Below are 24,787 nucleotides of genomic sequence, written 5' to 3'. Positions count from 1 at the left end.
CCTTGATTTGGCTAAATTCAGTCTCTGTGTTCACATAAATCAATTTTATAAAATATATGTAACTTCTTGCCCTTGTTGAAATTATGAGCAATCAGGGTGCATTTTCTAACAAAGTATTTTACATCCCAATCTTTTGTCCCTTTTAGGATGAAATTTTAGTGTTTAGCTTTTCAACTCTTTGAATGCCCTTCAAAGATTTATAAACTGTATTTTTCAATTTAACTGAGAGATACAGAGAGTTTGTTGCTTTGCAGCCTATGACGGATGGATTTTTTTTTTTCTTTTTTCTCGTTTTCTTTAGAAGCAGAAAGGTCACTCCAATATATTTTTTAAAATCCTTACCCACAGTAGAATTCTCTAGAGATATATAACTTTCTCAACTAGGGTGAAGAAATATTTAGAAATATCAAGAGTCAAGCAGGCAGCCTTACTATAAAAGGTCTTGATAAATCCCTTTCTCTCTATCTCTCCTCTTTTTCTTGCCAATCTCTTTCCTCTCCTTTCAACCTTCTTTTATTTTTGGTCTGGGTACTCCTTTTAGGAGACACACCAGAATGAAAAAGGTGGTTGGTTTTTACCTGCTGAGTTTTCTGGGATTCAGTGGTTAAGGATAGGAAGATATTTCCTTATCATAATTATCCTCATTACATCTAACTGTAATTGCTCATTTATTTTGTTCCATACATGTACTAAGTATTTTGCATAGATTAATGCATTAAATTATCTTTCTAAAATTTCCTAAGAAATTGCTGTAATTATTATTGTGGGCTTAAAGAGTTAAATACAGTTTCAAGCCAAATGTTAAATACCAAATAGAACTGGAATTTGAACCCTATCTTGGCTTTAATGTCAATTTCTTACTTTCTATTGTCTAGTGCTACCTCTAGATCAAGGAAACTGGATCACAATGTTAAATAAGGAACCAACAATGGAAAGATATTTGGCTACCTCTTCCACATGCAGCATGCAGTCTATGCCTGAGTGATGTTCACAGAAAGGTAGGGAGAATTAATTAATCCTTTCACCTCTGATCCATACAAGTTCTTCAATGTGCTAAGATTCTCAGACATTTCTTAGGGGGCTCTAATAAATACCATCGTGGCATAAAATAAGAAAATCCACAGAAGTAGGTCTAGACTAGTCAATCTAACAAAGTGCCTGGAAAGTAAACCAATCAAGACTACTTAGACGTTAATATTGACCTAATGGTGTAATACTTCAATTAACTACTAATTTTAGTCAAAGGTACTGTATGAACATTTACTATGACACCTCATGAAGATCCAACTCTAAACACAATAAAGGAAGCATGCTTGGCTCTTTTACTCTATAAATAAAAACATCTCTAACTTATCTGTGATATATCAAATAAAATAAATGTCTATGAATGCTATGAATGTTATTTACTTAACAAGTACAAATTATAATTACATGGTAGTATAGAGTTGCTGAAATATCAGTGATCACACCCATGAATTGAGATACTTGTAAGGCTGTCTCAAAAATTATTGGACAATGTCATCACAGACTAAATCCATATACCTCCATGTGGCATTTTGAAGAAACTGTAATCTCTCTATTTTAAAAATAGTAAACTTTTTCCAGTTATCACCCTTTAATTTTTCATTATGCCATGGTGTCTCATTAATACAAATCCCATGTACAAAATGTTTCTCTAGCTCTCCAGAAAATTTTTATACTAAATACAGTTAGATATATTTTCCTGATCTACTTGTCTTAAGGCCATTTCTGATATACAAGTGACCATAATTCCCAGAATCTTTACAGTAAAGGCATATAATAAAAACAAATCAAATTGGAGACACAGACACTAGACCTAGAATCTAATACCATGTGGGAATCTGAGTTTACAGCCCAGCTTTACCATTTACCCCTTCTGTGATTATAAATGTGTGAGTTTTCCTTGTGAGATCCTGGGGGAAACATATGGTCTCCATGTTTCCATTCAATACTTATGTTCCATGAACTATGAATATTTAGAGCTCATATAATTCAGCACTCTTTATTAAATTATAACCCCAAGTCTATGTGTTATGAGAGGGTTTTCCCAAATATACATTTTCAGTAAGTAAGACAATATCTGTAAGATCTATATGAAAATCAGATTTGTGAATCAAACCGTTACCTTACAGAACTATCACGCACCAGATTTATAATTCTCACCAGTAGAACAACAGCAACTGGGTTGGTGCCTGCATTTCCAGGTGGAAACTAATCCTTCCCGACATTACTGAGCAAAGTAATTAAGAAACCTCTCAATCTACACAGAATACACAATCATGTATATGAAGTACCACAGAATGAAAAGATTTTTAATTAAACTTGGCATTTATGATCCCCCAGCTGCTCCTTTTCATTTTCTATAAAGCTCCTTGATTTTGATACCAGGGGGATAAGGGTTTATACTATATTTCCAGAAGGGAGATTGTATTTGGCTGCAAACAAAGGAATTACTAGTCTGAGCAGAATAAAAGTTTCCCTAAGGCACTGCTCAGGTTCAGGTAAAAACCTTTTGGAGGAAAAAATGAAATTTGGTTAGATCAATTTTAATGGAATACAACTATTTGCATTCATCTAAATAGACAGAGGTGAATCATTAATGTACCATTGAAGAAACAGAAAAGACCAAGGATAAAATTTCCAAATGTACTCAGGAATCTCAGAGACTCTACAGGTTTTGTAAGGAAGGTAAATCCGGCCTTAGCTAAGTAAATGAATGCTTTTTGCTAGTACCTGACCTGGAAGGAGTTGAGCTGGCTGGACAAAGATAATGCACTCAGAATCTCCCAGGTCCACAGAACCTGGGGCAAAGGGAATCACCACTAAAAGACAGTTTATAGGAAAATTAAAAGAAAAAGAAAAAGGCAAAGTAAATCAGTCTTATTTGGTTAAGGATGAAAACAAAAGGAATTTTAACTATGTGCAAGAAATATACCTTATCCATGTATCTACACTGTAAGTAACCATGTCAATTAAAAGGCAAGCCTTGAATTATATTGTGAAAATGTGGAGTTAATACAGCATGTTGAATGATTGTACCAGTTTAACATGTATTTAAGGTTAACCAAGTATTCATTGAATTCTCTTGTGAAAATACGTAAAGAAAAACAAATGAAAAGTTTAAAACATGTTTGAAAGTGGCTGTTTATGGGATTATCAGTATAGGACCTTCTCCACTTTTTCTTCTATTTTCCAAATTTTTAAACTGTAGATACGAAGAGCTTGTAAAGTAAAAATATACTTTGTGTCTCCAACTATGCATGATAATTTAATAAACTAGAGAATAAAAGAAATGAAAAATGCCTTAACTAGGATGGATTATATTAAGGTAAAAAATAATTCTTGAGTAAGGAAGAATTCTAAAATTATAGGTGAATTCCCTTTGGACTCTGATGCATCTCCAAAATTCTGATTTTGTACCTAAATTTTAGAATCTGAAAAATCATACTTGATATAATAGGGATTTATTGAAGACATACTATATACTTATCATTGTAACAAACACTTAACATTATTAATATCACTCTCACTATCCACACTAACAGGTAGAGATTAGTAGCCTCATTTCAGATATGAACTTCTAGACTATAAGAGATTAAGATGTCTTCCTAAGGCCACATAGTCAATAAGCTGTGGTGTCAAGTTTTAAACCCATAATTTTCTGACACATTTCCCCATTTCTTAAGGAGATGGTAATGCTTTATCTAACCAAGACTAGCTTGTTTGTGGAGAGATCAATATTTTCAATAATTTAGCAATTCTCTGTGGTTTATTCTGAGTAATGTATACATGCCTGGTCCAAATGTGATTTTCTTTTGTAATTCAAAAAGCTGTCTAAGTAGATGATTAGAGGCCGCAAGGAGTTTTATTCTGGGTTCTAAGCTGCATACTTTCAAGTTTTTTAGGGGTATTTAACTTCAAAGGCTTCCAAAGCAGATCACTGTGGTCTAATAAAATCTTGGTGGTACTCTTAAAGTACTTTGCTTCATCCCTTTGAAGCTCAGTTCAATTTCTTTATGCTTTTACAAAGTTTCTATTTTCTTTATTATTTTCTGTTATGTCACTTTGTTAAGTTTTCAAATATTACTTTATCAGTGTATATTTTAAGTCATTTGGAATTTTATTTTTTAAAGTTGTTCTTTGAGAAAGTTTGTAAATTCACAATGAAATTAATGAGAGGTCAGTTAACATTTCCCAAACTCATTAAGTGGCAGAATCCATTCATTTTTAAGTGATGTTATGAAAGTTATGAGTTTGCATACTTTTACACTATAGAGGAAACAGCATCTTTACATTCTGTTACAAACATTAGTTTCAGAGTAAGACTGACATGGATTCAACTGTCAGTCTTGTCATTTATAAAGAAAATGACTTGAGACATTTGTATACAGGGAACAATAATATTGCCTTGTGTACTGACCATTTTAAGCATGAATTGAGCTAATCCTTTTAAAGTGGTTAGCATATAGCAGACACCTATACTCAGTAAAGCATCACTATTATTTTGTTTAAGGTTATGGTGATTATTGTTCTAAAGGATTGAAATATATATATTTTTCTCCACAAAAACTGAATAAAAGTCAAAAAATAAAATTGCTACATCTCATCTCCCTTACTAAAATACATTCTTCTCACCTCCAGTGACTTCAGAGTACCTCTACATTACCAGGGCTAGGATATCATTTATATTGCGGAGGCTGAGTTTATGTTGGAACTTGAGGAAACGGCCTTCCCAGCTGAGAATGGGGAACAAGGAAGATGCATTCTGCTTTGTCAGAGGCACACACATTCTTCTACTTCCCAAACTTCCATGGAGAACCACTGTACCAGAAGTCTCAATGTCAACAACTATCTGAATATCAAAAGAACTGCAGGATGGGTTGCATCAAATGCACACATTGGCATGCTAGGATAATGATAAGCAGGAAGAAAAAAATAAAAGACCACTCAGGAACAGCGCAAAAAGAACGGAGAACTATTCCTTGGATTTAGGAAAAAGTATGTCATATAATTCATTTATTCTTTTTTTTTTTGTGTGTGTGTGTGGTGTTGAGGATTAAACCCAGGGCCTTGTGCATATGAGGCAAGCACTCTACCAACTGAGCTATATCCCCAGCCCCCTATAATTCATTTATGTTGAACTATAAATTAGAGGTTTCAGAATGAAAGTGTGCTGATAAGAATCTCAACAAAGTCAGAAAACTTTTTAATGATTTAAACCTTCATAACAAAGCTTAATGGCTATGTGGCCTCTGGCAAATTACACCATCCTGAATTAAAGTCCCAGGTCTGGAACTCATTATAGTACATCATTCTTGGGCCAGTTGCTATACCTTTCTTAACTTGTTTCTTCACTGGAGAAATGAGACTTATGTAACCCTTATAGAATTTTTGTGGTAAATTAAATAACACATAATATCATGATTGGTTCAATGTTTACCAAATTATGATTGAAGAATATATTACAATTATTGCTATATCCTAATATATCATTACCCATTATACTTACTAACAATAAAATGCTGAAATTATCTTTGTTTAGCACATCAGGCCACCAAGGCAGAGTTTCTGCAGCTGATCTCTGGAGTGAGCAGGGTTGGTGGCCCAGCATAAAGCAAGGGCACCAAAGAATGCTAGCAAGATTATTAATCTAGAAAGGATCTACAGTAAATAAGCTTTTTTCTATATTCCATAATTTTTTAAACCTAGGTATATCTGATATAGTTTCTGATAGACACCCTGCATTCTCTTCAAGAAGAAAAATTAATTTTAAATGTTGTTACTGTTTTTATTATTCTTCTGTTTTTTCTTAAATTTAAACAATATGATAGTGGATTATGATACATTTAAAAGCAGGTGGCTATTTCCAGAAACAGCAGGAACAAGTCAGCAAAATCTATGAAGCATGGGTAGACTTATAGAAACAGAGAAATACCTAATAATATTTAAGTCGTTAACACAATCAAAATAATCTGGTAAAATGTACTATCAAATTTGTTTTTTTGCTTTATAATTGACTTTAGGATGAATACCATGACTTTATTTCTTCTTTTCTCATTCTTATGAAGATTAGCATTTTTTCCATTCTCATAGAAAAATCCATTATTGTTTTCATTTTAGATCTCCATAGTAAAATAATCAATAATAAATTATTTCAGACACAACAGTCGGAATCTAAATTAGGAAAAGCAAAGAAATAATGGAAATAGTCACTTCCAATAAGGCCAAACTGAATTTTTTAATGTACACTTCAGGAACTGGAGATATAGCTCAATAGTAGAGTTTATGCCTAGCATGCACAGGGCCCTAGATTTGACCCCTAGCACCACACAAAAATAAGTAAGTAAATAAATAAGTGCACTTCTATAGGACAGGCAGCATTTGAAAAGATGATTTTCATGGTAACCCATTGTACTTTAATACCTAGAAAAAAGAGTTTATTAAATATAATACTAATTATCTCATATTCAATTTTGCTGTTGTTTTAATATGTAAAATTTAAAAATTTAAAATAGATAAAAAGTGCTAAACTAATTCCACATTCAACCAACAGTAAAGATCAATTTTTCAATTGACTTTCAGTCACATCACACATTATTTTTTATAGCCAAAGGGTATATAAAGAGGAAGGACTATAATTTGTCCTATAGCAGTAGATATGTGAAACCCTGTATTTTTACTTACTTTTTTTTTTTTTTTTTGCAAAAAGCAGTGCTAATGATACAGGTTCATATGTGGAACCTGTAGAAATAACAGTTATATACTCTAAATAAAAGAACCAAATTTTCAGTGCTATGTTCTCCTGATGCTAAGGCATGAAATAAGATAATCTGAAGTACTGTAAAGATTACTAAAACTTATAATAGGTTGGGCAATCTGCCTCCTATGTGGTGCCTCTTTGATCCCATCTTTGAAATAGGAATAAAAATTATGAAAGGTATTTAAGAAGACAAATATTTTGAAATGAAGATAAGATTACTTTTCAGATGACAGCAGAACTTAGCAATGTTCATTTTTTTTTTTACTATAGATGAGTATCTCTAATCCAAAAAAATGAAACAGGAAATGCTCCAAGATCTGCAACTCTGTGATCACCTACATGATGCTCTAAGTGAAAAATTTCACATCTGACCTCATATGGTATGTCAAAATCAAAACACAGTTATAGACCTGTGGAGCCCAGGCAGGCCCAGGACAGACCCACCAACAACTGTAGAGCCTGCATTGGGTCCAAGCTGCATCTTTGAACACACTGCCCAAAACCAACACCCAGGCCTCCCCACCCGACCTGACACTCCATCCCTGCAAGCAACCGCCTCCATCTTGGGACACCATCATCCCCACCTTTAGTTGTGGCAACTCCCAACTTGGAACACCAGCTGAGCAGGAGAGGTATTGGAACACTGCAGGGGCACTATAAGCCTAAAGCATAAAAAAGGATAACTCTGAGGATCCTCAGGGCTAGAAGGAAATACACATGAACAGCATGAAAAAACAGGGAGAAAGGTGCCCCAAACAAATGAAGATACTACATTATTAGAATCCATGGCTAGCACAACAGAAGAAATGACAGCGGAGGAGTTCGGGATATGCTTAATTAAAATGTTCTGTGAATTAAAAGATGATATAAGAGAACAAATACAGGCAGTAAAAGATAATTTTGATAAAATGCTACATAAATAAATACAGGAAGAAAAAGATTATTTTAATAAGGAGTTGGAGGTTCTGAAGAAAAAATAAACAGAAATCCTCAAAATGATAGAAATAATAAACCAAATTAAAAGCTCAATAGAAAGCATCAGGAACAAATTAGACCACTTGGAAGATAGGACCTCAGACAATGAAGACAAAATATATAATCTCGGAAGAATGGAGATCACACAGAGAAGATTGTAAGAAACAATGAGCAGAACATTCAAGAAATATGGGATAACATAAAAAAAGACCAAATTTAAGAGTTATTGGGACAGAGGAAGGCAAAGACTTCCATACTAAAGGAATGAGCAATCTATTCAGTGAAATAATATCATAAATTTTTCCAAACATGAAGAATGAATTGGAAAACCAAATACAAGAGGCTTACAGGAAGCCGAATGTACAAAATCACAACAGATCCGCACCAAGGCACATTATAATGAAAATTCCTAGCATACATAATAAGGAGATAATTTTAAAAGCCATGAGAGAAAGGAATCAAATTATATATATGGGGAAACCAATTAGAATATTTGAAGATTTTTCAAGCCAGATGCTGAAAGCTAGAAGATCTTGGAACAACATATACCAAGCTCTGAAAGAAAACGAATGTCAATCAAGAATTTTATATCAAGCAAAATTAAGCTTTAGATAAGATGATGAAATTAAAATCTTTCATTATAAACAAAAATTTTAAAAATTTATAGCTAGAAAGTCAGCACTATAGAACATTCTTAGCAAAATATTACATGAGGAGGAAATGAAAAATAATAATGAAAATCAGCAGAGGGAAGTATTACACTAAAAGAAAAACTAATCAAAGGAGAAACCTTGTCAGATAAATATCAAAAATAAACAAGAATGGCTGTAAATACAAATCATGCCTCAATATTATCCGTGAAGGTTAATGGCCTAAACTCACCAATCAAAAGACATAGACTGGCATATTGGATTTTAAAAATAAATCCAACAATATGCTGCCTCTAAGAGACTCATCTCAGTGGAAAAAACGTCCACAAACTGAAGGTTAAAGTTTGGGAGAAAACATACCACTCATATGGATGGAGAAACAAGCAGGGGTTTCCATCTTGTATCAAATAAGTAGACTTCAAACCAAAGTTAACCAAAAGGGGTAAAGAAGGCATTTCATACTGCTAAAGGGAACCATACACCAACAAGACATAACAATTATAAATATATGTGCCCCAAACAATGGAGCATCTATGTTCATCAAACAAACTCTCATCAAGTTGAAGAGTCAGTTAAACCACAACACAATAATTCTGGATAACTTTAACACACCTCTTTCACCACTGGATAGAACTTCCGAAATAAAGCTGAACAAGAAAGAAACTATAGAACTCAATAGAACAATCAATAACTTAGACTTAACTGAGAAATGCAGAATATTTCATCCATCAACAAGCAAATATACTTTCTTCTCATCAGCACATGTATCCTTCTCTAAAATAGACCATATATTATGCCACAAAGCAACTCTCAGCAAATACAAAAAGTAGAGTTACTACACTGCATTCTATCAGATCATAATGGAATGAAATTAGAAATCAATTATAAAATAAGAAATAAAAGATACTCCAACACCTGGAGACCAAATAATATGCTACTGAATAAATAATGGATTGCAAAAGACTTCAAGGAGGAGATTAAAATATTCTTAGAATGAATAAGAACACAGATACAATGTATGGAAATCTCCTGGACATATGAAGGCAGTACTAAGAGGAAAGTTCATTGCATGGAATTCATTCCTTAAAAGAAGAAAAAGTCAACAAATAAATGACTTAACATCACATATTAAAGCCCTAGAAAAAGAAGAACAAATCAACACCAAAAGCATTAGAAGAAAATAAATAATTAAATTCAGAGCTTAAATCAATGAAATTGAAATGAAAGAAACAGTCAAAAAATTGACAAAACAAAAAGTTGGTTCTTTGAAAAAATAAATTGACAAACCATTAGCCATGCTAACAAAGAGAAGGAGAGAGAAAACTCAAATTACTAATGTATTTGATGAAAAAGGAAATATCACAACAGATACTACAAAAATACAAAAGATAATTAGAAATTATTTTGAAAACCTATATTCCAATATAATAGAAAATATTGGAGGCATCGACAAATTTCTAGAGTCATATGATTTGCCCAAATTGAATCAGGATGATATATGTAATTTAAACAGATCAATTTTAAGTGATGAAATACAAGATGCTGTCAGAAGCCTATCAACCAAGAAAAGCCCAGGACTGGCTAGACACATAGTTGAGTTCACAAGACCTTTAAAGAAGAACTAATACCAATACTCTTCAGTTTATTTCAGGAAATAGAAAAACAGGCATCACTTCCAAACTCATTCTATAAGGCCAATATCACCCTGATTCCAAAACCAGGCAAAGCCACATCAAAGAAAGAAAACTACAGACCAATATCTCTAGTGAACATAGATGCAAAATTTTTCATTAAAATTCTCACAAATCAAATAAAAAACATAACAGAAATATAGTGCACCACAATCAAGTGGGATCCATCCCAGGTATGCCAGGTTGGCTCAACATATACAAATCAATAAATGTAATTCATCACATCTGTAGTCTTAAAGATAAAAACCGTATGGTCATCTCAATAGACACAGAAAAAGCATTTGACAAAAAACAGCATCCCTTCATGTTCAAAACACTAGAAAAACTAGGGATAACAGGAACATATCTCAACATCATAAAAAACTATCTATGCTAAGCCCCAGGCCAACATCATTCTAAATGCATAAAAATTGAAAGCATTCCCTCTAAAAACTGGAACAAGACAGGGATGCCCTCTTTCACCACTTCTATTTAACATAGTTTTTGAAACACTGGCCAGAGCAATTAGACAGATGAAATAAATTAAAGGATATGGATAGGAAAAGAAGAACTCAAATTAGCACTATTTGCCAACAATATAATTCTACACCTAGAAGACCCAAAAAATTCCACCAGAAAACTTCTAGAACTAGTAAATGAATTCAGCAAAGTAACAGGTTATCAAATCAACACCCATAAATCAAAGACATTTCTGTATATCAGTGTCAAATCCTCTGAAAGGGAAACAGGAAAACTAACCCATTTACAATAACCTCAAAAAACCAAACTAACTAACTAACAAAAAAACCCTGGGGAATCAACCTAACAAAAGAGGTAAAAGACCTCTACAATGAAAACTACAGAATACTAAAGAAAGAAATTAAAGGAGACCTTAGAAGATGGAAAAAATCTCCCTTATTCTTAGATAGGCAGAATTAATATTGTCAAATGACCATACTACCAAATACATTATACAGATTTAATGCAATTCCAATCAAAATACCAATGACATTCCTCATAGAAATAGAAAAAGCAGTCATGAAATTCATCTAGAAAAATAAAAGAACCAGATTAGCTAAAGCAATCTTTAGCAAGAAGAGTGAAACAGGTGGCACCAGTATACCAAACTTTAAACTATACTACAGAGCAATAGTAATAAAAACAGCATGGTATTGGCACCAAAATAGACTGGTAGACCAATGGTACAGAATAGAGGATACAGAGACTAACCCACATAAATACAGTTATCTTAAATTAGACAAAGGCACCAAAAATATACACTGGAGAAAAGATAGCCTCTTCAACAAATAGTGCTGAGAAAACTGGAAATCCATATGCAACAAAATGAAATTAAACCCGTATCTCTCACCATCACAAAACTCAACTCAAAGTGGATCAAGGACCTAGGAATTAAACTAGAGACCCCACTTCTAATTAAACTAGAGACCCCGCTTCTAAAAGTAGGCAAATCTCCATCATGTCAGATTAGGCCCCAACTTCCTTAATATTACTCCTATAGCACAAGAATCAATGAATGGGATGGATTCAAATTCAATAGTTTCTTCTCAGCAAAAGAAACAATGAGGTGAATAGAGAGTTTACAGAGTAGGAGCACATATTTACCACTTGCATATCAGAGAGAGCACTAATCTCTAGGGTACATAAATAACTCAAAAAGCTAAACATAAAAAAAAAAAAACTCAATCAATAAATGGGCCAAGGAACTGAACAAACACTTCTCTGAAGGTTATATACAATCAATCAACAAGTATATGAAGAAATTCTCAACATCTCTAGCAATTAGAGAAATGCAAATCAAAACTAAGATTTCATCTCACTCCAGTCAGAATGGAAACTATTAAGAATACAAATAACAATAAGTGTTGGCAAGGTTGTGGGGAAAAGAGCACACCCTTACATTGCTGGTGGAACTGCAAATTAGTGCAGCCAATACGGAAAGCATTATGGAGATTCCTTGGAAAACTGGGAATGGAAGATTTGACCCAGCTATCTCACTCCCCGGTTTATACCCAAAGAACTTAAAAACAGCATACTACAGCCACAGCCACATCAATGTTTATAGCAGTACATTTCACAATTGCTAAATTGTGGATCCAACCTAGATGCCCTTCAGTAGATCAATGGATAAAGAACATGTGGTATATATACACAATGGACTATTACTCAGCATGAAAAGAGAATACAATCATGGCACTTGCAGGTAAATGGGTGGAATTGGAGAATATAATGGTAAGTGAAGTCAGCCAATCCCCAAAAAACAAATGTCGAATGTCTCCTCTGATATAAGGATGCTGATTCATAATGGGGATAGGGGGAGCATGGGAGGAATAAACAAATTTTAGATAGGGCAAAGGGGAGGGAGGGGAAAGGAGGGGCATGGGGTAGGAAAGATGGTGGGATGATACATATCATTAACGTAAGTACATTTGTGAGAACATGAATGGTGTGACTCTACTTTGTGTTCAACAGAGACATGAAAAATTTTTTCTCTCTTTGTGTAATATAAATTGAATTGCATTCTGCTGTCATGTATAACTAATTAGAATTAATAAAAATATTTAAAAAAACAGTTATACTAGAAATAGTGTAAAAAATGACCATCAGGCTATATTAGATGTACATAAAATATTAAGCAATGTTGTGTTTAGTTGATTAATATAAGACATCATTATATATATAAATATAAAGACATCATTATGAAAACATATAAAAAATAAAAACCACAAATTTTAAATAATTCTGGGACCAAGCACTTTGGTCGAGTTTCTCAACCTATGCAGCACAATGTGTGATTATTTGAGCATTTTTTTTTTTCACAAAGATGAATTAATAAAAAAAACAAAAATTTCCTATTATCTTTGAGCCTATTTTCAAAAGACTAAGCTTTTCCTAATTTACTTAACATTTACATAATTTCCTAAAGGAAATATATATATATCTCCTACTTTAATGCTGAGTGAGGCACATGAAATCCGAGAATGTTATAAAATCTAAGCTTTACCTCTGAAGATCAAGTCTGCTCCAATTGTGAACATTGACTGTTCAGGTAACCTAGAAAAATTATAGCTTCTCATTGTATTTTACTTTTTATAGTTTTGTTCTTAGAAATGATATATTTTCTACAATTGATTCTTAGACTTGTAAAGGAATTGTAACATTACACAAAAGAAACAAACTCTTTGATTTAAAAGAACGGAATTTCTTTCACACTATCAGTTCAAACATATAAGATACATACAAAGGGACCCTGGTTATCTCTTTGGTTATAGAACTTGAAGACAGGAGCCTGCTGTCTTATCTGCCTTTACTCTTAAACAGTCAGTCCAGGAGAACTCAATTAACAAATCTGGGACTCAGTGCTTCCCACGGAGAAGAAGAGTTTTGGGAAAAGGTTTCTAAAAACCTAGACAAAGCTCTTTTTTTTTTTTTTTTTTTTTTTTTTTTTTTTAGCACTTTGTATTGTTTCCATGACTGAATGTAGAAAGAACTTCTAAGAGGGTACCAAATTATGAATTCTCAGTAATCATATTTTACAAATTGGTAATATCCCAAGATTTTCTCTAGTTTGTAACTTTCCCATTTTCCCAAGGGAAATACCTTATGCAAAAACAAGCAAAGAGACCAGAAAGACTCAAATCATGGGGCGCTATAGTACTGTGCTAAGGTTTCAACTGGACTTTCATTAAAGTAATAACTACAAAAAATAATATTTAGGGAACTCTGGTTTGGTAAGTTTTCTTATCTACAATTAGGTTATCTGTGGCCTCAAATTTACCCCTTCCGATGACTATAAGTTTTGTTGAGACAACACTGGAGCTATCATCCTAAAGCCTGCATTTATGTAATTGTCTTTCTGTTTATTAAGTTTGAGATATGATGCATATCCTGCATGAGTAATTACAGTGGGTTATAACCCTTCCAAAAGGTTTGAAGCTAGGTTTTATTATTGTGAGTATTTTATGCAATCTATTTTACTCAGGAATGCATGACAAACCACAAGAATTCTAAAAGCTAGTCTTACAATACGCTTCTAGTCCTTCAGGAAATTCTTCCAGCTCACTGAGCTATGAGCATCATCCTAAGTTCTTGAGACAGTCATTTAGGGGCTGCTGATTGCTTATGACTATGCTCTGGAAATGCAAGCTCAAGCAGATATCAGGCCAAACATATGTAAAAGCTTACTAAATACTTGAAATAATGATATGCAAGAGTAGAAAGACCTCTATGCTAAGTCAGCACAGTACAAATTAGAAGCAGCACAACTGCAATGAACCAGAGGCAAAACAAGGTCAAACAGTAGCTGAATAAAAAAAGTTTCAAAAAAGCCCTTTACTGTGCATAGGGATCAGAACATTCTTCTAATTACTGAAGAAACCATCATAGATCTACCCATCATTCATTATTTGCAAACTGTATTCTCCTTTAGCTCAGCTGAAGTTATATACTTACCAAAACTCACTCCCCTAATTGTCAGTATACATGCATGCATACAGACACACACACACACACACACACAGTACTAATTCCATCAATTTGTATAATGTACGTTTCATAGTTTTCATTCATTCAGTTGTATAATTCAATCATGAAAATATATCACTTTAACTCAGCCTTTCTACATATAAAGTTGTTTTGTGTAATATCAAGAATATAAGATATCATGGGTTCTATCACCATTTTTACTTATATTTGTGTCCTGAGGGATATTACTTTAAAGTATAGACTCTCTATTTCCATTTTTACAAAAGGTAATTTTAAAAATCAACTCTTGGGAGGATTATAGTGAGAGCTAAATGAATAAATGACTGAGAACATGCTCACCACATGACTTAGAAGATGGCAAGTGTTTAACAAATGGTAGGTGAACAGGAATGTACTCCTTTATAAAACTTGTAATCATTCAATTAATAATCAATTACTGAGTATGCCTATTTATAGTGGGTACTGTGCTAGATGGTAGGGATGGTGAAATAAGTTGTATCACTCCTCCCCGCAAGAGTAAGCTCATTCAATTAAAATCAAATGTATGACTCTGGGATATTACTACACAGTGTGGTCACTATTCATAACAACTATGCACTGTACATTTCAAGAAGGATTTTGAATGTTTTCACCACAAAGAATTGATAAATGTTTAGGGCGATAAATATTTTAACCCAATTTAAACATTATGCAATTCTGTTATTCCATTAAGATGTACCACTTTTATATTTTTGTGTATCAGTTAAAACTAATTTTTTTAAATGCATGTACAGGTATATGGATGAAAGAAGGAAAAAGGGAAAGAAAGAAAATTGCAATATGAAGTTTTTAAATCGCAAATATTCTTAATTCTGATCCATTGATACTAGAAGAAATAATACAAATTGAATACAGTTGAAGAGGAAAAAATATTGTTTGTTTTTTGCATTAAATTTGTTCCACTAAGGAATTGTCTATTATTATTTGCACAAACTGCAAGCTATTAGAAATTACAAGTCAACATAAATCTCCTCTATTGCTCTGCTCACCCTGCTTCACCCTATTCCAATGGCTACTAGAAATAACATCAAAGAATCTTCTTCCTAGTGGACCATGAAATTAAAGCTCAGCAAACTGAAACAGCCAGTGGATCTCTTTGTTAGGTAAGGCCCAATCTGTGAAGTCAGTAAGAATGCAAAGGCAAAAACTAATGTCTCTAAGAAACGACGTCTTAACGTTAAATGAGCTTAATTCAAGGGGGTACATTCAAACTAAAGTCTTAAGATTTTGAGTAGGGTACTCAGTATACAGAAGAAAGTATACCTTGAAATTTGCCTCATTTATCTTTGTTACATTTTAAATAATATAATATTGTTCCTTCCCAGAATGGGGAAAAAATAGAGATGAAGAAATCTTTTACATATGAGGTCTCCATTTTCTAATCACAGGCAGATCTCTACCCTTGCATGGTTCCCCATGAGTTATGAAACTTGGGATTTGTGGGTAAGAATATGGCATTGCTTAATATTTTTATTTAATTTATTATTCAACTTTAGAATAGAGCATTCTAATACAAACTAGTTTTTATGGCGCTCCAATTATAAGTCAAGTACTGTTATAATCTGTTTGTATATGTATTAGTTCAATTTTTATAATAACCCTGACATATAGGTACTTAATTATCCTTGTTTTATCAATAAGAGACTGAGGCATAGGGACACTAAGTAATTAGGCCATACTCAAACCACTGTCAGGCTGCAGTACCAGAACCTAGATCAAGGCAGTCTGCCTCCTGAGTTTCTCCTTTTATAAACACTACCCAGCACATATTAGGTATCCAGTGCATAATAGAATATGTCAAATATCAAAGATCCAATGGTAAACAAATGTGATGTGTGACTTTTAGGATATAAAATCTTTTAGGAGAGAGCAGATCATTTTTGAAGTGTAATCATATATGGAAACATGTTACATATCAGTGTATGCTATCTTAAATGGGCCACAGAGGAGAGAGCAGTTAAGTGTACCTATAGAAATGAAGATGATCAAGAAAACATTAAGGAGACAATTAGAATAAATATAATTAGCATCAGCATGAATTTATAGGAGACAACAACACTTATTACAAAGAATTCTTATGCCACACATTATTTTAAGCTCTTCACATAAATAAGCTCATTTAGTACCCTTAAAAATCATTAGGCTGACAGTAATGGCACATAACTATAATCCCACCTACTTAGGGATGCTGAGATGAGAGGATAGCAAGGAGACTGAGCTCAGCCTCAGCAACATAGTGAGACCCTGTCTCAAAATAAAGAATAAAAAAGGCTAAAGATGTGGTGCAGTGAAAACTCCCAGTACTGAAAAAAAATGTGTGTGTGTGTCCACACACACACATATGTATTTGTACATGAGTTAAGAGATATTACATTTTTCATGGTACTGCTGAAAAATTTAAGGTACAGAATTCAAGAGTTAAGTTCCTCAAAGTACAAAGGGATGAGGTGTAGTTTGAAATTCCAGAGGTCTGGCTCCAAAATTTGAGCTTTTAACTGCTACACTCTTAACCATACCTCTAACATAAGATCCTCTTTAAGTGAAGAATGCATCAAATCTTAATCTTCAACATAGTTCCTAAGAATTTATGTGATTGAAATTTGATTAGACAGAAGGACAAATCAAATTCAAAATATTTGTTCTTATTAACTCTAGGATCTCTGTTTTTTAAAAAGCCTAAACAGATTAGAGAGATAAGATCAATTTATGATTATCTATACAATATCATGATATGATTGACAGACAATCCCCAACAGCCCTTAAAAACATTATAAATTAAAAAATCATGGGCTGGGGATGTGGCTTAAGCGGTAATGCACTCGCCTGGCATGCGCAGGGTGCTAGGTTTGATCCTCAGCACCACATAAAAATAAAATAAAGATGTTGCGTCCACCAAAAACTGAAAAACAAATATTAAAAAATTCTGTCTCTCTCTATCTTTAAAAAAATCAAAAGGAAGATAATAGTAATTAGAAAAGTATAAAGTTTTAGGCACTATGTACATACAATATTATTTGATCTTACAAGTTGTTATTGTTATATCATTTATGACATATTAAAAAATGAAGATTAAATAGTTTACAAAGGATTGTACAACTAATAGATCCAGGATGTATATCCAGGCCTATCTAACTAAAAATAAAAAATAAAAAATAAAAAAAAGAGGCATTTCTGTCTCTGTTATACCACACTGGTATGTGGAAATCTAAGCACCAAAACATCTGAAAGAAGTCCAGCACTGTGCCCTACAGTTACTGTTGTTTTCCATATTTAAAATCTATATGAATTGAAGTTCTAATTGCTATAGTGTGAAGCATGTGGCAAGGATACAATTTGTGTCTCTGAAAGGATTTTTCAGTGACTTCTCACTGTTCTATTAGATGGTAGCACAGAAGCATTACTAATATCTACCAAGTTATCTAAGTTCATGGTTGTCTACATGTTTTGGTTAAAAGCATTATCTCTATTATTCTAAATATTTAGAGTCAAGATACATAGTCTAGTCTAGTTAGAGAGATTATTTCAAACAGGTCAGAACCTAGCTAAATTATAGCACTGGCAAAGTAAGAAAAAAAAAACTAGAAAATAATGAAATTTAAAAAGAAGTAAAATTAGAGAAAAATAGCAAAATAAATTAAAATTTGCCTTCACTGAAGCACCATAGATTCAGAGAGAGGGAGGCTGTAGGAGGGAAAGAGACAGAAACAGACAAAAGAGAAGAATGTTTAATTACGGGAAGAAATTTTAGACAAAAGTTCACAATTGTGGCCAGAGACAGACACAGTGTAGAGATTAACCCCAAGAAGAAAGCTATTCACACCTTGGTTTAGTGGAGTGTGCAGACCAGGATTGCCCCATGTGAATTACCCCAGTGTGCAGGCCAGGATTACTCCAAGCTCCGTAACTGAGAAGGAGCTTAAAAAATTAAGCATCCACCAATTGTTGAAACAGATCCTCAGAGACAAGAAGACAGTAGAGAATAAATTACCAAAATTGAGTCTTTCTGGAAACTTTTGCCATGAATGGTTTTAGATCTCAAAAACTCATTTCAGTGTGAAACATTCCAGAATAATCTTGAATTGGAAAATACTGAATGTAGACCTATCAAAAAATCTGCTGCCCAGAAGGGAGAGATGAGTTCTCAAGCTCTTAGCTCACCTCAGTCCAATACAGCAATAACTCATGTGTAAGGCAGGAATTGCAGAGACTTCATGAGATTTTTCACCCATGGCTGCAGTCAGAAAATCACATAAAGGATGAAATTATTTCTCAATTGGTCCCAGAGCAGTTTATGATTAATGGAAACTGTAGGGACAAATCTGTCTTGAAAAAGAAATGGGAATCAAGTAGCAGAAACCTGGAGAAATTAATGGAAGACCTGACTGATGACTGCATGAAGCCACCTGTCTTAATCTATGTTCACATGCAAGAAAAGGAAGCCCTTTTTTTTTTCCTAATATGCCTGTAAGATAAGCCATTTTTCATCTAAAAATAGCTGTCAGCAGAAACTACAACAGGAGACATTATAGGGCTATCTTTCAAGAGTCTTTAAATATTCCTTTGGAAACAAGACAAGGAAATGAAAATGAAGAAAACAAATGGAATAATTCCTAGAAAAATACTCAAGTAAATGATGGTATTACTCCTCAAAGAACTCAAATACCTTCCCTAAGCATTACCCAGGAAGAGAACTGTTCAAAGCCTAAAGAGTGAGGTACTTCTATAAGAACCAACACAATTTGAAAAGAGCCAGGGTAACCATATCTAATTCCCAGGAAGGGTCTGTAAAGGAACCTTCTTATCAAAATGTCCCTGTGGAGGTACAATAAGGAATTCTCTCCAGGCCAGATCAGTCCTCCTGAGTCTGTCCCTACACACCAGAGCAAAAAGAGAAACACCGTATGTGAGGGACACCAAGGAAAAGTTCATGGAGCCCCAAATCATCCAAATGTGAAGAATGTCCTAAGATCTTTAGGTATCCTGTCACAAGAGTGAAAAGCCATCTTTGCTGTCAAAAAAATTTCTAGACATCAGACTACATGTGCATCAGATGATTCGCACAAAGGACAAGTCTTTCACATGCAGGGAATGTTAAAAGTTCTTTAGTCACAAAATCAGCCTAGGGACTCACAGGAGAATTCACATGGGGTAGAAGCCCTTCGCATGCTCTCTTTGCCAGAGAAGCTACCGTCAATTATCCAAATATAACTGTCACCTGTGGATTCACCACAAAATCAGATTCTAATGTGTTCTCTCCTCACCAAAAGCTTCCTCAGCTACTATCCCTATGTAATTTATATACATGCATACACATGTGTATAATTCTATAGTATCTATCCATTGAAAATATACCAGGTAATTCCCTGATTATATTTTTCTATTGTCTCACACCACAAAAATGTAAGGCTAAAGTGGGCATGGAATTTGTCAATTTTGTTAATTGAAGTATTACAACTGCCTAGAAAAGTGAATAAACAAAAGAAGGAAAGAAAGAGAGACAGACACAGTGTAACTGGGTCATGTCATATTTCAATATTCACAGTCTCACTTCCAAAAACAATGCTGAATAAAAAGCTTTAATTCACAAAATTCTGAGCGTTTTCATGAATACCCTCCAATATGTAGAGACAGACAGTAGAGAAAATAAGAAATGATAAATAAGGCAATTTTCTAAAAATTGGAAGCTCCTAGCTTTCAGGGAAGGATATTAATATTAAAAGGAATGATAACCAAACTTGCCAGTTTCCCCCTGGGACACAATGGAGTCAGGAACCCCTGAGTGGAGTGACACCTCTCAGAAGGGAGAAGAGACATCAGATCTTCAGAATCAGCCTAACACGTCTTCCCACTTGCATGCCTTCACACTACAGAAAGTATCTCAAAGGCAACATCCAGCAGCTTAATAGAAGAGCGATAAACTGACCCCACCTCAGACAGAAACTCTGTCAAGGAGAATTTGACTATATTGGAACAAATGGATGGTCCAGAGTTAGAGAAGCTAGATTAAGCACAAGCAAACTAAAAATAAATAGCATGGCAATTACATACAGGGAACAGCAACAAGAACTAATAAATCAAAATAATATAAGAGGCAAAGGAAAAATGAGAAGCCAATCTGAAAGAAAATGTAAATCAAACATGAGAAGCAGGATTTTTGCAACTGCCTCATTTTAGACAATTTCTCAAAATATAAATAAAAATATCTCACAAAGAAAAAAGATAATTAGGTGAGAACAAGATAAGTATGAACTAAGTGAAAAAGTTAGAACAAAACCAGTATATGTCCTACCAAATAAGTAAGTTAGAAATAACAAGGAAAAAATGGTCATTTCCAGAAGTCAAATTAATTATGAGTAAAACAGGTTAATTTCAGCAATTTCAGAGGCAAAGGAAAACAAATTAAAACAACTGGAATGATTAAAAAGGCAGGTAGACTAAGGATGACTCAACACAAGATAATTATTATACCTTAAATCGAGAATCATTAACACACCAAAAAGGAAAGATGATCAGAAATGCCCATTAACACAGGGGAGGAAGGAAGCTGTGATGTGTAATAGAACATGCCAATCAAAGGTACAAATTCAGGAAAAACTCCAGTTAAATTATGCAAAAATAATGTATTGCTGAAGAGAGATATGAAAATATACCAGAATGTTAAATCACTATATCTTTCATACATGAGTTTAAAAAAATAACGATTCTACTATTTTAATAATTCTATAATATCTTTTGTTAAAATTGGGAGGATCTCAATAAAATATGAATTTCTGTTGAAGAAACAGTTACATAACATTTGCCAAGTCCCTTGATTACAGTTTAGCTTCTTTTTTATGTCTTAAATCCAAATAAAATCAAATCTAATGCTTTAAGTTTCAAAAAGCATGCGAATTGTTTCTTCCAAATTATGTTCATGCCTAGATGTTAATTTATTATTCTTTTTATCCATATTCACAGAATTCTGAAATAATATTAATAAAACTCATAAAAGATTATTTCTTGGTGATGAGATTCGTGGGTGTATAGATGTGATTTCTTGTTTCCTTATGTTCTCAGTATTGCAAGAATTTTTTTTTACTGAGAATTTATTCATTTTTTATTTTAAAGAAAATTGTTATAGTGTTTACTGAATGTAAAAGATTATTCTAGGTGCTTCACAAGTATTAACTCATTTTTATAACACCATACAGTAAATAGTATTATTATATACGTTTTTTAGATAAAGAAACTAAAGCACAAAAAAGTCAAGTACCTTGCTCAAGATCATACAGCTAGAAAGTGGCAGAGCCAGGATTCAAACCCAGAGAGGTAGCTCCAAAGATTATATACTTATCCACTAAATTGAGCTGATTCAAATAAATCATTTCAATAAAGTATCCAGTTTTAAAAGGATATAAAATGTCATAATATGGAGATACAGCCTTTAAAAATTCTGATATAAACAATGTAATAGTAACAAGTCATCTTTAATACTTTGTGACAATTTTAAAATGTTTTCCTCAATGTAGTCCTTATAGATAACTGTCACATAAATTCTCAAGATCTGTAAAATTTAGGCCCTATCAGATGGTAAGTGCTTGACATAAATTTAAATTATAGTTTGTAAGATATGAGTGATCTAAAACTGCAATAATCAAATGCACCAATATGAAATAGTCTTATTTTTTGAACATGGCTACATATTATATATATATATATATATATATATATATATATATATATATATATATTTGACTTGATCCTGATTTTAAAAAAATGATGGATTTTTTTCAGTTTCTTTGAATTAATTCTGTTTTGCATTACAACTGAAGAACTGTATTTTTTCCTTCCTATTTTTTCCTTATTTTGCAAACTTTAATTTTGGAACAAAATAAAATAAACAAACAAAAATACAATATATCATCCAAACCTGCTGCCAAACTAGGTAGGGTATGGGGGCTTGATGCCCTTATTTCCTGCCTTAAGATGCTAAGGATAGGAGAAAAACCACTAGAACATTAATCAGCAGAGGAAGCCAGGTGGGAAAGGGCCATTCAAGGCTACCGTAGGAGCCATGGGGATACTATATAGAGGGCATATTTCTCAGTGGCAACTCCTATTCTAATTCTTAGATATGAGATGCATCCTCATCACCCTCAAAATGGGGTATCTCATCAGGAACAGCATTGCTGGGTTCCTCCACTGTCACTCATCTTCCATCAGTGACTAGGCCTAGTTTTATCAGGTAGTAGTGGTGATTGGAGTTGGTCTGAGGGTCCTTAAGTGAGAAGCCAGGAGAGAGCAGCGCAGTTTCAAATAGCAGCACCACCAGGTCTTTAACATCCTTGTCATTTTTGTCTGCCTCTGCCTTTTGACTCGGTGTCTTCACAATGGGGTGGTCAAGGTTGATCTCTAGGTGCTTTTTGACCATCATGTAGCTCATGGTAGAATTGTTTCAAAGTGCCTGGGCCTTCATGATCTGCTCCATGTTGACTTTGGTATGGTAGCAATGCAGTGGGGTGAAGACACAAGCCATTGTCACCTTCTCAACCTTTCTATCCAAGATTTTTTTCATGAGTTTGCAAAGCTTCTCAAACTTTGCCTTCTCTCCTCCATTTATGTATTTATTTTTTTTCCTCCTTGTCCTCAGATAGCTCCAGGCCTTCCTTGGTCAGAGAGATCAGCTCTTCCCATCAACTCCTTGAGCCGTTGCACACAATAATCATAAATAGGCTCAGTAATATATATTACTTCAAAACCTGCTTCTTCACACACTCCACAAATGCGGTGTTGGCCACTTGCTCTTTGCTTTCACCAGTAATGTAATAGATGGATTTCTGTGTCTCCTTCATGAGACGTACATGAGAGAGATTTATTTAATGCCTGGAAAGATATTAATACACAAAAGAGTATTTATAATCTCCAACACTGTGTGTAGGCAGTGAGTTCAACTCACTGTTTATAAAAGCTCAGCCCTTCTGCATAGTTAGAAAAAAATTAGATCAAGAAATCTAAGGAAAATATACTTCAGTGCATAACCATTCAGGAATACTTACTAGATCTAGAAGGAAATACTACCATATATGTGCCATACATGTATAGCCATTTTACCCACCGTCCAAGGTTACATTATGAAAAACAATGCTTCAAAAAAACTTGAGTGGGTTGGAATTCTATCTGTCCATATTTTTTATGCCAGTTACTAAACCATCACTCGAATCTTTGAAATTAAATCTCCCTGGCTTTAGATTTCCTGAAATCAGCTGCTACTTAAGAGTTCAGCCATATGCTGTACCTCACAAGTCAGTTCTCTGAGGAATGGTAAGTAGGAAATTGCTGTGTTTCATCTTTAGTTCTAGTTTAATTTTCCAGGAATTTTAAAAGTTGACTCATTATTTTCCTTGTATCTGCTCTCAGACACACATCTGTTATTCATCTGCCAGAGTTGCTCCCCTTGAAACTGAAGTTTGGAAGCTGTCTCTCCCCTCAAAAAAGAAACAAGTCATTCGAGGCAAATGCAAGGACTGGAAAAATGGCAGAATTTTAACCAGAAATAAACTTTATACACTTAAGCCATTAAGAGATAGATCTCAGAAATATTTTCCTAAATCTAACATTTACTTTGGATCACTTTTATTTAATTGAAAATAAATAAATCCTGTAATTTTCATAGTTCCACACACAATAGACGGAGAATTTCTCTAGATGTGTGAGGCTTCAGAGGTTCCAACAAAGACACATATGTAACTGGTAGTATTTATTCAGAACATGAGTATGTAGGATTAAAAAGTTACCAGTGTAAGATGACAGTGTATGGGGATCAGAGTCATCTCATATGGTCACATTATTAACTAAATAAATGGACTTTTCAAATGCTATGATGTTTAGTCCGCAGAGTAATCCCAAAGGATACCCGTAAATACTACTGGGTCCAATTTTCAGATTTGGGAGAAATTTTGGAAAGGATTAGTAACTAGCAATTGCCAAGTCAGTATAATAGATGCTCATTCATAAATATACATACACACACAGTTATATATCAATTAATGATGGAGATATCTTCTGATAGCTGAATCATTGGGCAATTCTGTCATTGTCCCAACATTATCAAGCATACTTACACAAACAAAAAGGAAAATGATTTCACTAGATAATAAGTTCATACAGAACCACTCTCACATGTGCTCTAT

The 24,787-nt window shown here is 33.6% G+C and overlaps 1 pseudogene; it reads right to left on the bottom strand.

The window, feature by feature from the left end:
• Positions 1–22,713: 22,713 nt before the first annotated feature.
• LOC114088804 (putative heat shock protein HSP 90-beta-3) lies at positions 22,714–23,464 on the bottom strand (annotated as a pseudogene).
• Positions 23,465–24,787: the final 1,323 nt, after the last annotated feature.

This window comes from Marmota flaviventris, chromosome 9 (genome assembly GCF_047511675.1).
Source record: "Marmota flaviventris isolate mMarFla1 chromosome 9, mMarFla1.hap1, whole genome shotgun sequence".
Lineage (NCBI taxonomy): Eukaryota > Metazoa > Chordata > Mammalia > Rodentia > Sciuridae > Marmota > Marmota flaviventris.
Note: the sequence above shows the minus strand (reverse complement) of the source record. Positions and strands in the feature narration are given on the sequence as shown.